The sequence below is a fragment of the Zingiber officinale genome, chromosome 5B (assembly GCF_018446385.1).
Source record: "Zingiber officinale cultivar Zhangliang chromosome 5B, Zo_v1.1, whole genome shotgun sequence".
NCBI classification, from domain to species: domain Eukaryota; kingdom Viridiplantae; phylum Streptophyta; class Magnoliopsida; order Zingiberales; family Zingiberaceae; genus Zingiber; species Zingiber officinale.
Window position 1 is genome coordinate 53,708,794 of NC_055995.1, and position 15,347 is coordinate 53,724,140.

A 15,347-nucleotide genomic window follows, 5' to 3' on the forward strand; every position below is an offset into this window, starting at 1 on the left:
AGTCAGAGCTGTGTGCCCAAGGCCTGCTGCAGACTCTGCCAGAAACGAGACGTAAACCGTGGATCTCTATCCGAAATGATACTCAACGGAACACCATGTAGTCTGATGATCTCCCGACAATATAGATCTGCCAATCGATCCATTGGATCAGTCCTCCGAATCGCTAAGAAATGCGCAGATTTGGTTAATCGATCAACGATTACCCAAATCGCGTCATGGCCTCGTCGTGTCCTCAGCAATCCTACCACAAAGTCCATGGTAATGTGATCCCACTTCCACTCAGGAATAGGAATCCGCTGAAGTAATCCTGCAGGTCTCTGATGCTCAGCCTTCACCTGCTGACAGACAAGACATCTAGCTACGAAATCCGCGATGTCTTTCTTCATACCGTTCCACCAGTAGGAACGTCTCAAGTCTCGATACATACGGGTCCCTCCTGGATGGATCGTAAATCGAGATCGGTGAGCCTCCTGAAGTAACTCCTGTAAGACCGGATGAGACTGAGGTACGCATAATCTGCCTCGGAAATATATAACACCCTCCTCGTCTCGTGTAAACTCGGTCTGCTGCCCGGAAGCTATCTGACTGCCAATGAACTGACAATGCTGATCACCAGCCTGAGCCTCTCGGATCTTCGTCCTGATCGACGACTGAGCAATCATAGTAACAAGAATACCCTGCTCTGTAGATCCCTGCTCCTCAAGGTCTAACTCAGAAAAACTCTGAATCAAGTCTGTGACTGAAATCCGGTGGCAAGCCAAAGTCCCTCTGGACTTCCTGCTGAGTGCATCTGCAACCACATTAGCTTTCCCTGGGTGGTAGCTAATGGTACAATCGTAATCCTTCAGGAACTCCATCCATCTCCTCTGTCGGAGATTAAGCTCCTTCTGAGTGAAAATATATTTGAGACTCTTATGATCAGTGAGAATCTCAAATGTGATACCGTATAAATGATGTCGCCATAGCTTCAGAGCAAAAATGATGGCAGCTAACTCCAAGTCATGAACTGGGTAGTTCTTCTCATGCTCCTTCAACTGCCGAGAAGCATAAGAGACTACTCTGCCGTGCTGCATCAGAACAGCGCCCAATCCCTGAAGAGATGCGTCGGTGTAAAGTACAAATCCATCCTCTCCAGAAGGTAAAACCAAAACTGGAGCCGATACTAATCTCCGCTTCAGCTCCTGAAAGCTGGTCTCGCAATCCTCGGTCCACATAAACTTCACGCCTTTCCTGATAAGGCGTGTCAGCGGCATAGCAATACGCGAGAAACCCTCGACAAAACGTCGGTAATATCCGGCCAATCCCAGAAAACTGCGGATCTCCTGAACTGACTTCGGCTGCTCCCAACTGGTGACAGCCTCGATCTTCTGAGGATCAACTGAAATACCTCTACTAGAAACCACGTGTCCCAGAAAACCGACTGAGGATAGCCAGAACGCACACTTGCTGAACTTCGCGTACAGCTGATGTCGTCGAAGAATCTCCAAGACTATGCAAAGATGCTGTGCATGCTCCTCCTCGGAATGCGAATAGACCAATATGTCATCAATGAAAATGATAACAAATTGATCAAGATACTCCAGAAATATACGGTTCATCAAATCCATAAACACCGCTGGAGCATTGGTAAGCCCAAATGGCATTACCAAAAACTCATAATGACCGTATCGAGTACGGAAAGCTGTCTTCTGAATATCTGAGTCTCTGACTCTCAGCTGATGATATCCGGATCTCAGATCAATCTTAGAATACACTGATGTACCTCTGAGCTGATCAAACAAATCCTCGATCCGTGGTAAGGGATATTTATTTCTAACGGTCATTGCATTCAGCTGTCTGTAGTCAATACATAACCTCATGGTGTCGTCCTTTTTCTTAACAAATAACACAGGAGAACCCCATGGAGAAACACTAGGGCGAATGAATCCCCTATCCAAAAGCTCCTGGAGTTGAACCTTCAGCTCGTTCAACTCCTTTGGTGCCATACGATAAGGAGCTTTCGATGCCGGTGCGGTTCCCGGAATCAACTCAATAGAGAACTCCACTGGCCTTCTGGGAGGCAAACCTGGCAGCTCCTCTGGAAATACAAGCTGCGAACTGCTGCTGTCCTCAGTACTGATCAAAGATAACAGAAAACCCTGACAGCCATGTGACAGCAACCTCTGAGCCTGTATCGCCGAAATGATCGATAAGACATCATCTCTGATGCCAGTGAAATCCCACGAGGGTTGGTTCGGAGGCCGGAATGTGACCACCCTAGTCTGGCAATCAACTGTGGCATGATATGCTGACAAACAGTCCATGCCAAGAATAATATCAAAATCGACCATTTCTAATACTAAAAGATCCACTGTAAGTATTAGGTTGCCAAAATCTAACGGGCAACCTCGGACCTCCTGGGTGACATCTAATGAATCACCGGACGGTAGGAAGACGGTCAATCGCTGGGGTCTGAGAGTGGGTAATCTACCAACCTCCCGCATAAAAGTGCGAGATATAAATGAATGCGAGCTACCAGTATCTATCAGTATATCTGCAGATAAGGCATAAATAGAAATCATACCGTGGAAAACGGATCCGTCGGCTCGCTGCGCATCCTCTCTGGTCATCGCATGAACACGTCCAGTCTCTGGCGGAGGAGGAGGAGGTAACGCTGCCAGCGGCTGCTGCGGCTGGGCAGAAGCCTTCCACTGAGGCTATGCTGGATACTGCGCCAGAGGAGACTGAGAGGACGGCGACTGATACTGTGCAGCTGGCTGGGACTGAGTCTGGTACTGCCCCTGCGTCGGATAATAAAGTCCCGGAACAGAACTCTGGGGTGCTATGGAAGCACTGGAGTACTCCTGTCCAAGCATGCCAAATGCCGCTGCTGTAGGTGAAGCACTCGGCTGCTGGCCAGGCAAAGGTTGAGCTCTACGCCCTCCTCGATAAGTACCGGACTGACTGGACTGCCCTCCATGATCCGTCCCTCCGGAAGTCATATGTTGAGTCTTCTGCGGACAATCTCGGCTTTGGTGCCCAGGCAGTTTGCAATGAAAGCAAACTGACTGTCCCAGAGAACATGTCACTGGCAGGTTGTTTCCGGTTCTGCTGGGAAGACCGGAAACGTCCTGAAGAAGACTGCCCTGATTTCTAAGGTTTACGTGATACCCCAGATGTACCCTGATCTGATCGACTATGCCTGCTCTACTGTGATGTAGCCTGAGGCTGCTGAATCTGACCAGATGTCTGACTCGGCTGCTTCCTTTTCCTATCCGGAAAAACTCTCTGCTGAGCTGACTCAATAATGAGGGCTCTATCCAACATCTCCGCATAAGATGTGATACCAAGACCGACAAGTCTTAGTTGCAAATGTCCATCCAGCCCCTGAATGAACTACTGCATACGTGAACTGTCCTCAGCAACTAGCTCTGGACAAAATCTGGCCAATCTGTCAAACTCTGCATTATACTCAGTCACTGTCCGATTATTCTATCATAAACTCAGGAAATCCTGTCGACGAGCCATCTGATAAGCTCGTGGAAAGAAACATCTCTCAAAAGCCTCTCTGAATCTGGCCCAAGTGATGTTCTGCTCACCGATGATGGAACGCTGAGTAAGCCACCAAGTGTCGGCCGCGTCCCGTAAGTGAAAAGCAGCCAGCTCTGCTTTCTCCCACTCGGAGCAAGCAATATAAAAGAAAGTCCGCTCCATAGTCTCAATCCAAGACAAAGCCACACTCGGATCTCTGTCTCCTCGGAAGAGTGTGAATCGACTCTTCATCGATTCTACCAATACTGGAATCCTGGCTCGTGCCGCGGCAATATCAGTGAGGTGTGTCGGAACGGCTGTCGGAACTGGCGGAACCACTGGAGCTGGTGCTACGGGTGGTACCGGTGCATATACTGGAGGAGGTACTCCCGGTGCTACTGGGTAAACTGGAGCATATGCTGTCGGTGGCACTGTAGGGTGAATGTAGGTGGCCGCGGCTGGAGATACAGTAGGCACTGGTACCGGATGTGAAGCAACCGGTATCCCTAATGCCGGAGCTACTGGGTACACAATAGGTACTGGGGGCACAGGCGCCGCTGATGCCGGGTACACTGTAGGCCCAGGTGGCGGTGGTGCCGAGTACGCAATAGACTGAGCTGGAGCTGGTGTCGGATATGCTAATGGTATCCCTGGTGGTACCGGAAATACAGGAGCAGTGGATACTGTCGGTGCAGCTGAGGTAGGCACCTCTAAGGGAGCCATCGGAGTCTGAAGGCCCACCGCACTCGCAGTATGCTGAGTCTGTCCCTTACCGACAGGCTCAGCCTCGGTAGGCATCTCTGGTATATCCAGAGATCCTGCAGTCCACGCACATGCTCGTCCAGCACCACGTCTCGTAGCAATACGCGTAGATCGCCTCATATCTGTTAAATTATATTACAGATATTACTACAGGTATAAACAATTACCAAAATGACACCATACTTAATTGCTGTCTGGAGATGTTCTGTCGCTGTCCAGCCCCCAAATTGACCTCAGAATTCCGTACGAGAAAAACAACACTGGAAATCCATATAAATCAATAACGGAAATCCATAACAAAATCGAAACGGAAAATCCGTGCAACCTAAAATAACTGCCCAGACTAATCTGTCTCGCAACTAGGGCTAGTATAAAAATGTCCAAAATACCAAACGCAGGTATCACACCCTGCTCTGATACCAATGAATTGGTATCAGATAAATCCCGAAAATCCAACACACGGGAATCAAATAAATATCGCCAAACTTTGGCGCGCTGATACCCAATAAACTGATATCAGATTATTCAAAGTATCCATAATACGAAAACAAAGATAGTATAAATCCAGAACACAAAGCAAGTATCGTATACCTACTCTGATACCACTAAATTGTCACGCCCCGGAGGAGTCTCTGTCCGAAGAAATTTCGGCAGCATCTCCCCTGTACGGTGGACAATCTGAAACTTTTCTACAAGCACTATATACCTCAGCCACATGCGGCTGGAATAATAACACAAATTAAAACAAAACACCACGCAGTTTATAAATATATTCAGCCTCTAGCTGTCACAACCACGCAGTTAATAATAGGAATCAATAACAATAGGACTCTGACTCAAAATCCACCCTATTCCACTACACTCGTAAAGCTCAAATCCAACGAACTCAGCTCTTCTGCCGTCCAGGCAGGCACGTAGTAGAATGAAATCCAATATCATATCAAAAATCCATCAAAAGGTATCACTACATACAATATCCATAGGAAAAATCCAAAGACAATACTAAAACAAAGTCTGATATAGAAAAAAGCCAAATAAAAACAAATAACGAACTAGTAGAGAACTGGCTCTACGTGCAGATGGGGGGCCAGCGACTGGAACTGCTCCGGACAGCTTCAACCTGAAAATATCAACAATGGAGGCGGGGTGAGTCCAACACTCAGCAGGTACAATAAAACAAATAACAGACAACACTAATCATGTGTACAGTCTCCTGAATACGAGAAGGAATAAATGCAACTGAAATGAAATCAGGAGATAACTGTAATAACCGGAATCAAGGTACAAAGGTAACAGGTCGTCAGACCGAAGAAATCATAATCCTGTATGCATGTCAATCAAATGCATCCATACAAATGCAGCATATAAGTGCAGCAATCACAACAATAAAATTGCAATAAATGCATATGGTGACCGTGCACTCGGACATCACTGCTCCTGACAGTGGCTGAGTGGACGGAATGCTGTCGGAATACTCTGGCCCAAATCATAAATGGGGAGCTCAATGCTCTCATCTCCCAGACACAATGACGGGAGGAAAATCTCGGCCACTACTGAGTCTCCTGACCAACGGAGCCAAACAGAGTCCACCGTCTGCTGGCTACCACGCTGCTACACTAAATGCCAACGGAGCCAAACAGAGCGGAACTGACTGTCGGCTACCACGCTGAGTCACCTGACCAACGGAGCCAAACAGCAAAACCGCCACACACCTGCCTGATATACCACTAATCCATAGGTGGTGGTGGTGTGTGCAGTACATGTAACTGGCGATGGGCTCAACCATAGTGGAGCCGACAATCGCACAGCATGCGAACATGATGCATGATACTAAGCATGGCAATCTCATGAATAGCATAGCAAGATCCATACATAAATAAAAGGTGTAACACAAGTCAATGTATCAGATGGAAGGTACACAAACAGATAGGGTATCATATAAACCCTAGGTCCTGAACATGATGTATCACATGGTTGGGTCACTACCGAAAACATGTATGGTCAGGTCAATAATAACATGCAGTGCATAATAAATAAACAAACAACATGTAACAGATCATGTAGTGACCAACCGAATCAAAAGGATAACATAATCATTGCTATATGTTAAACACTTTATTATGCATATCAAAAGACATAAGTCAAAGTACCCGCCTCCAATAAAGTGGTCCAATCCGGTAATCAAGATACTCGTCGAGATACCGTCCCGAATCAAAGTCCTGTGTCGAACATATAGATATATTTTATTTAGCTACAATTCAAATGAATTTAAATAGCTTAATAAAATCCACGAAACTAATATCAGGGAAAGCCCTAATTAACATCACCAATCTATTTCTTAATTCCAACTCAATCTACAACACGAATACAACTCTCTACTTCTTACCTCAATTCTTCTTCAGCCGTTCTGTAATGGCAACAGACCCAAACAGCAATGGGATGGCTGGAATTGAGGAAATTCCAAATCTGCAACCCGATCAGAACCAAAAGAAAAACAGGATGGTGACACTGTAGAACCTGGTGGTTAATAGTGCTTGTCGCAGTTGAAACTTGCTCCAGCAAAGGTCACTGCAACAAGACATCACCCAAATCAGAGGCATTGAAATCTGCAGCCCTAGAACTATGATCAATAAACCAACCTACTGTAATTACCTGAACCTGTGCCCTTCTTTCCCCCTGCCGGCAACTGGTGGATGGAAAAGATCGCCCCAATATTGAGTCTAGGGCACGGGAGGTGACACTAAGGACAAGCACAGAGGAACTCAGCGATCGGCTGACACTGCTGTGCTGGCTTCGTGCGGGAAGGAGGCTCGTCTAGGGCACAGGCGACGGCTCGAGTAGAAGGAGGAGAGGCCGATGCTAGGGCTGAGGAAACCTCGGCTTGATCGGCGCTGCTCGGACGGCTAGCAATCGGAGATAGGCGCGGCGGAGAGTGAGTGGAGGATAAGAGAGCACTGCAGGAGATCGGCACTAGGGCATAGGGTGGTTTGCGGCGCTGCTCCGTGCGTCACCGGCGGCTAGGGCATAGGCCGGAGTTGGCTCGGCTGAGGCTTCGCGCGGGCACAGGCACAGAGAGGAGAAAGAAATCGGCTCTGCAGCAGAAGAGCAGTGGCGTTGGGCAGAAGAAATGAAGAAGAGGAGAACCGCTAGGCCGACGGTTAGGGCACGGAGGAGATCGGGCGCGCGGCGAGGGCTCGGGCAGGAGTTGTCGCTCGTGGGAAGGAAGAAACGGCGAGGATGAGAGAATCGGCGAGGATGAGAGGAAATAAAGAAAAAAAAATATAAAGAAAAAGAAAAGGAAAAAGGAAAAGAAAATAAAACTTTTCCTTATTAAAACTGGGTAGCCTAAACAGGCTTTTCCGGGCCCCATCTTGATCCCCGTTAACTCGTCCATACGAGCTCCGAAAAATTTCCAAAAATTCCGAAAAATTCCCTTATTAATATTCGCCTATTTTCGATATTTTACATTAAAACTTTTCCTTATTAAAACTGGGTAGCCTGAACAGGTTTTTCCGGGCCCCATCTTGATCCCCGTTAACTCGTCCATACGAGCTCCGAAAAATTCCCGAAAAATTTCCAAAAATTCCGGAAAATTCCCTTATTAATATTCGCCTATTTTCGGTATTTTACATATATATATACTTAGGTTGTGCTTAATCAAACCCTACACTCCTCAATCAACTCCCACTTTTGGGTATTCCAACCGACTTTTTCCAAGCCTATAACTTTATCATCTCAAAATACGGCATACGAGCTCCGATTAAATTCCAAAAAAGTCCTAAAAATTTTTAAAAATTCTAATAAAATTATTTCTCAAATAATCTTATTATTTAATTATTATTTAGGTACCGTATTTTATACCTTTTGAGATCATAGACAAGGTGGGAATATTGGCATACAGGGTGGCCTTACTAAATCTTGCAGGGGTGCATAATGTGTTCCACGTATCGATGCTAAGTACATGCCAAATCCTTCGCATATCCTGAACTATGCATCGTTACAACTTACACCAGATCTGGCCTTCGAGGAGAAGCTGATGTAGATTTTAGACAGACAAAAGAGGAAGATGCGAAGGAGGACGATCAAGATGGTCAAAGTAAAATGGTTGAATTACTCTGACGAGGAGGCTACTTGGAAGATCGAGTCAAACACAAGGGATCATTACCCCAAGCTGTTTGGTAACTAAAAAAAATCGAGGATGAAATTCATTTAAGGGGAGGAGAAATTGTAAAAAAATGGTTTACTTAAGCTGAATAAGACTTAACCAATTAAAATTTATGTTAGGGTTTAAATACTAAAGAGTTTAAGTAATTAAAGTATTAATATGTTTAAGTAATTAATGTATTAATAAGTTTACGAACCTGACCCGATTGTTAGTAATCCGACCCAACTTATTCTTTTAAATACATGTTTTATTTCCCTTCCCCTCACCTTTGAAGTTGTCGGCCTCCCCCACACCCTCATTTAAACCCTAGCAACTTCAAAGGAGATAGAGAAAGAATCTCATTGGAACACTTAAGTTCATATTTTCCTTCATTTCGCTAGTCATCTCCCATACGCAAAAACACTCAGATAAATTTCCCTTTTTTATTGTTTGATATTTACTGCACTATACGGGTCGTAATATCCATAAATTTATTCTCCGTATTATTAGTCTTGATCTTTCTGATAAATATATTCATATATAGACATTAGTATTTTACTTCTGTTCACACATTATCCTATGTTTCTAGGCGGAGACCTTATAGGCTTAGGCATCCAAAAGCATGTTCTGTAGAAAATTTGGGCATAGCCATGACACATTGGTATTATGCATAAAGCTTTAGTTTTGTTTTGTGTGTGTGTGTGTGTGTGTGTGTGTGTGTGTGTGTGTGATTAATGATGTGATTGGATAATTAATTCTCTTAGATGAATATTATGGATGGAACTACTACCTTCACTGGTCTTTCCATAATTTATCTATGTTTGGAGAAGTATTGTTGTATGAAGAACGTTGCTCATGAGCATGTAAAATTAATAGATTAATTAATAAACAAGGATGATTGGGAGATTAATTAAGTAATTAATTGAGGTTAGTTAACTAATCTAGGATTTAGTTGATGAAATTGGTTAAGGAATTTCATAATGGATTAATTGATGATATGAACTTAAATTCCAGATTTAGTAAACTAGTATTAATGTGTTAATTACCAAGTGGTTGATGAGATTTATTTGGTTATTTGATTAAAGTGATAGATTAATTAATAAGATGATTAATGGATGGACTAATTAATAGGTAATAATTATGATTATTTGATTAATGAGTAATGACTGATAATTAAGATTGTGGATCTGTTTAAAGAAATAACTAATTAGTCTAATTGATTTGTAATAAATATCAATTAGTCTACTTAGTAAATTAGATAACTAATTAGGTTAAGAATTTATGAGATTATAGGATTGAAAATTAGTCTATCTAGTTAATTTAGTTAATTAAGTTGATAATTAATTAAATTGCTAATCATATTAAAGGATTCAAAATGGAGGAAACGGGTTTGGGAATCCGGCTTAAGAAGAGTCCGGTGAACCTTACCAAAATAAAAGAGGTTTGGAAATCCGACTTAAGAAGGGTCCGACGAACCTTATCAAAGCATAGGGGTTTCGCAATCTGGCTTAAAAAGGGTCTAGTGAACCTTACCAACTTAGTACTAGGATAAACGTTTGGCCAAACAATCAGAGGTTAAGGTATAAAGTAAATACATTTGATGATCTGAATTCTTATAATTTACAAGTCTTGCAAATAAAATAAAAGACAAAGAAGGTTAAATAATGAAGGTTAATTTATGGAAATTTGGAGGTTCATGAAACTAATATCAGAAGTTACTCTCCATTACTATTTAACATGGTACTTATCAAAATATTTCTTGTGAATATGACGGATGATATTTATATGAAAGATTGAACTTGTTGTGTCTTTAGACTCACTAGATCTATATGGTGCAGGTAATGAGGAGACAGAAGGATTTGATAGATGAGCGTTCGTGTACTTGGCAGTACACACTCGAGGACTTCTTTTATTAGTCTAGTTTTCTTCTTGCATTATCATGTTGGGTCTTCTAGTTAGAGTTGAGTTATTTGTTTTAGTAATTGGTTGAGTTCATCTCACTAGTTAATTGCACTCTTTGTTCTTTTGAAGATTTTATTTATTATTATAATGTTTAAACTCAGATTATTTTGAGTTTCAACTTGAACCCGTTTATAATATAGTATCATTTGAAGTTGTTATTTGAATCTCTATAATGCTAATATTGTGGGGTTCATCTATATAAAGGTCTAGGATGTTCCAAAAGAAACTAGGCCCTGTAATACAAGTTATTAGCAAGTCATCAATATTAATTACATCAATAATGGAGCTATACTATTCATTGGGCATATACAAACGTGTTGACCAGTGTCCAAATTAGTAGAGATTGGGCATACCTTTTCTCTAACCTAGCCAAATGAGAAGTTGTAGATCTCTCGAAATCTTTCTAGAAGAAACAAAGGCAAGAAAATGACTATTAGAAAACATAGATAACTATTTTTTATTTTCATTAAATAAGAAAAACTATCAACTATGAACATGACAAGAAATCAAATATTGTAAACTTGTGATATGTGAAATTGAATAGAATAAAAATACTAACGATCATCTCTTAGCTCACTATGCATGTATGGCAACTTCTCACGAAACTTTTCAATTGTATCTATCCTGCATCAAAACAGTTCTATTATCAGCACAACTGCTCAACCACCATTCGCACAACTAATCAGCAGAACAAAGGTTACCCAAGTGAATGTAATCCACCAAGGAATTATTACCGTGAGAATTCACACATTGTCGCAGCCTTCATGTGCCCAGATACAACTAACTGCATAACAGTTTGAAATACACTATAAGATACAATATGAAATCAAACCTTTAGGTTAGTAATATAGATACCACATGGTTAGTTGAACGCAAATGGTCAATCATATAAATGTTAGATAATCACAACAAAATAGTAGAGCTGATTGCATAGTTTGTGGTCTTTTTCTGAATGCAACTGATAGCCATATAGAGAAGTGAGGGTAACTTAATGAAAGGAGGGAATTCACCAATAACTTGCTCAGATCCATGAGCTATTAAATTCCATGTTTTCGTTCAAACAAATGAAATAGAAGGTATTCCATGTGTTTTTTACTGCTAATTTTCTAAGAGTTGGAGATAAATTATTCATGTTTGTTCTGGAATTTATATTAAAGTTATCCTAATGAGGTTCCTGCACATTGCATCTTATCCCTCCTTTTGGTTAGCACTTATGTTTGAACTAATTCTTGCATTGAGTAAATATAATTAACTTAATCAAGCTTATTGAGAATATAATAAATTGGTTAATTTCCTAAATGCTTTTGGGGTAAGTGGTTAACCAATCAATTTTAACATAATTCAAGAGCAAGAGATCCACGGTTCACATTCTATCTCCCCTGGGTTTGGCCCAAGCAGTGGGAGTACACTGTGAATATAAATATATAAGTTGACCTATTTTGTAAAAGCTAGAACTTTTATAATCATTCCTTTAACCAATCAACTTTTAACAAATTTCAATACCAAGTCGTTGTAAAATTTTACATACTATAAAATTTTGAACTTGTAAATGAAAGCAATTCAGCAAATCTTTCAACCAATAAACAACTAGAAACTCGACCACTAAGTGCATCTAGACCAAGGAGTCCAATTCCAACTAAATCGTAATATATGAAGCATTTTCAATGGCCTAAAAAGTACTTATTAGCATTGATTAATTAAATTGACTCGAAAAGAAAGGGTCAAACCTTAAAATTTGATACGAACCCCACCAACAAATGTGATGGAACCCGAAACAAAGGTGGATAGAATCCCAAGAACTAAACGACAAGAGTGTGAGCCTTGACCCGTAACCAAGAATTGGCACGAACCAAGCCTACGAAGGAAAGAAACGCCACACCTAGGGGTGATAAGTTTCGATGATGGGTTGAACGCCACGAGAGTAGACTCGATAAGTTCAGCAAGTTCTTTCAAGAACTAAGAGAGCACACAATCTCACCAAAAAATAAGTTGCTTCATACTAAGATGTCTCTCCCTTATATAATGGGAGTGAACAAGGAAAAAGACAAGATAAGTACATACACAATTAGAGTCCCAATGTTCCATGCCTCATGCAAGCTATCTAGAAACCCAAAACAAAATAAATGCATGCACAATTAGAGTCCCAAGTTGCATGCTTCATTAAACAATCTAAAATACTTAAGTCTTCATGCATGAACGAATTCCCATGCTTTGCATGCTTATTAGCGTTCTTCCGTTAAGCGCGGCCAGTCATGGATGGTTATGCCCGATTACGTGGATTAGGCCACGACTAGAAGTTGCGATTATCTTGGTTTCTCCTTGCTCATAGTCCTCCCAATATTTTTTGATTAGCCCATTTAGTGCTTCCTTGAAACGCTTTGCCCGTAGTCTTGTAATTGGGCCTTCTGGAAGTGATAACTAATCTCTCCTATCTTCAGCCCTTGGGCATACATCATTCTCCCCTTCTTGAAAAGGATTTGTCCTCAAATCATCACCTGCATCAAACGGGAATAAGTCAGCAACATTAAAAGTAGAATGTACGCCATACTCACCTGGTAGTTCAAGTTTGTAAGCGTTATCATTGATGCGCTCTAATACTTGAAATGGGCCATCCCCTCGAGGTAGAAGTTTAGAACGACGTTTGTCCGGAAATCGCTCCTTTCGGAGGTGCAACCAAACCCATTCTCCTGGTTCAAACACAATTTTCTTGCGCCCCTGGTTAGCTTGTTGCATGTATTGCTGAGTTCTTTTCTCAATATTCAGTCGTGCTTGTTCATGAATCTTCTTTACGAATTCGGCCTTCTGCTTACCATCTAAGTTTATATGCTCACTTACAGCTAAAGGAATCAAATCTAATGGTGACAAGGGATTGAAACCATAAACAATTTCAAATGGAGAAAATTTAGTCGCAGAATGTATGCTCCTATTGTAAGCAAATTCAACATGAGGTAGACAATCTTCCCATATTCTCAAATTCTTGTTAATAACCGCACGAAGTAAAAAGGACAAGATTCGATTGACCACTTCAGTTTGCCCATTAGTTTGGGGGTGACAAGTAGTAGAGAACAACAATTTAGTTCCTAATTTCCCCGACAAAGTCTTCCAAAAATAACTCAAAAATTTTGCATCTCTATCAGAGACAATGGTCCTAGGCATGCCATGCAACCTAATAACCTCTTTAAAGAACAATTCAGCAATATGCGATGCATCATTGGTTTTATGACATGGAATGAAATGCGCCATTTTAGAGAATCTGTCTACCACAACAAAAATTGAATCTCTCCCCCTCTTGGTCCGGGGTAATCCCAAAACAAAGTTCATTGAAATATCAGTCCAAGGTTCACTAGGTATAGGCAAAGGAGTATACAAGCCATGGGGTTTCAATTTAGATTTAGCTTGTTTGCAAGTGATACACTTCTCACAAATTCTTTCCACGTCACATTTCATATGAGGCCAAAAGAAAAGATCCTGTAAAACCCCTAAAGTCTTAGTAACGCCAAAATGACCCATCAATCCACCACTATGGGCTTCCCTTGTGAATAATTCACGTAACGAACACATAGGCACACACAATCTATTTTCACGAAATAAAGACCCATCATGCCTATAGAACTTACCAAATGCAATCTTATCGCATGCTTTGAACACCTCAGAAAAATTAGTACCGTTAGTATATAAATCCTTGATATATTCAAATCCAAGTAACTTCATATTTAAAGTGGAAAATAAAGCATACCTTCGAGATAGTGCATCAGCAACTACGTTCTCCTTTTCTTGCTTGTATTTGATCACATAAGGAAATGTCTCAATGAATTCTACCCATTTAGCATGGCGTCGGTTCAACTTATGTTGGCTCTTCAAATGCTTTAGAGATTGATGATCTGTGTGAATCACGAATTCTTTTAGCTATAGGTAATGTTGTTATGTCTCCAATGCTCTCACCAATGCATACATTTCCTTGTCATATGTGGGATAGTTGAGAGTGGCTCCACTCAACTTCTCACTGAAATAAGCAATGGGTCTCATTTCCTGCATAAGCACAGCACCTATACCAACACCAGAAGCATCACATTCGATTTCAAAGGTTTTAGAAAAATCTGGTAGGATTAGTAAAGGAGCATAACTTAGCTTTTCTTTCAAAGTGTTGAAGGCCCTCTCTTGCTCCTCTCCCCACTTGAATGACTCATTTTTCTTGATGACTTTAGTAAGAGGAGCTGCAATATTGCTAAAATCACGAACAAACCGTCGATAGAAGCTGGCCAAACCATGGAAACTCCTCACTTAGCTAATTGTTGTCGGTGTTGGCCACTCTTGGATTGCTTTCACCTTTTCCTCATCCATCTCAACGCCTTTAGTACTAACAACAAAACCAAGAAACACGACTTTCTCCGTACAAAAGGAGCATTTAACGAGGTTAGCAAAAAGCTTTTCTTCTTTTAGCACACTCAAAACTAACCTTAAATGTGTAACATGCCCTTCTAAGCTTCTGCTATAAATCAAAATATCATCAAAATACACAACTACAAATTTTCCTAAGAAAGCACGCAAAACATGGTTCATCAAATGCATAAAAGTGCTAGGAGCATTAGTTAAGCCAAAAGGCATTACTAACCATTCATATAAGCCATGTTTGGTTTTAAAACCAGTTTTCCATTCATCACCTTCCTTCATCCTAATCTGATGATATCCACTCCTAAGATCAATTTTTGTGAACACACAAGAACCATGCAATTCATTAAGTATATCATCAATCCTAGGAATTGGATGGCGATACTTTACCGTGATGTTGTTGATGGCTCGACAATCCACACACATCCTCCATGTTCCATCCTTCTTGGGAACTAGTAATACAGGCACGGCGCAAGGACTCATGCTTTCTCGAACATACCCCTTTTCTAATAATTTATTAACTTGCCTCTGAAGTTCCTTTGCTTCCTCCGGATTGCTTCTATAGGCAGGTCGATTCGGA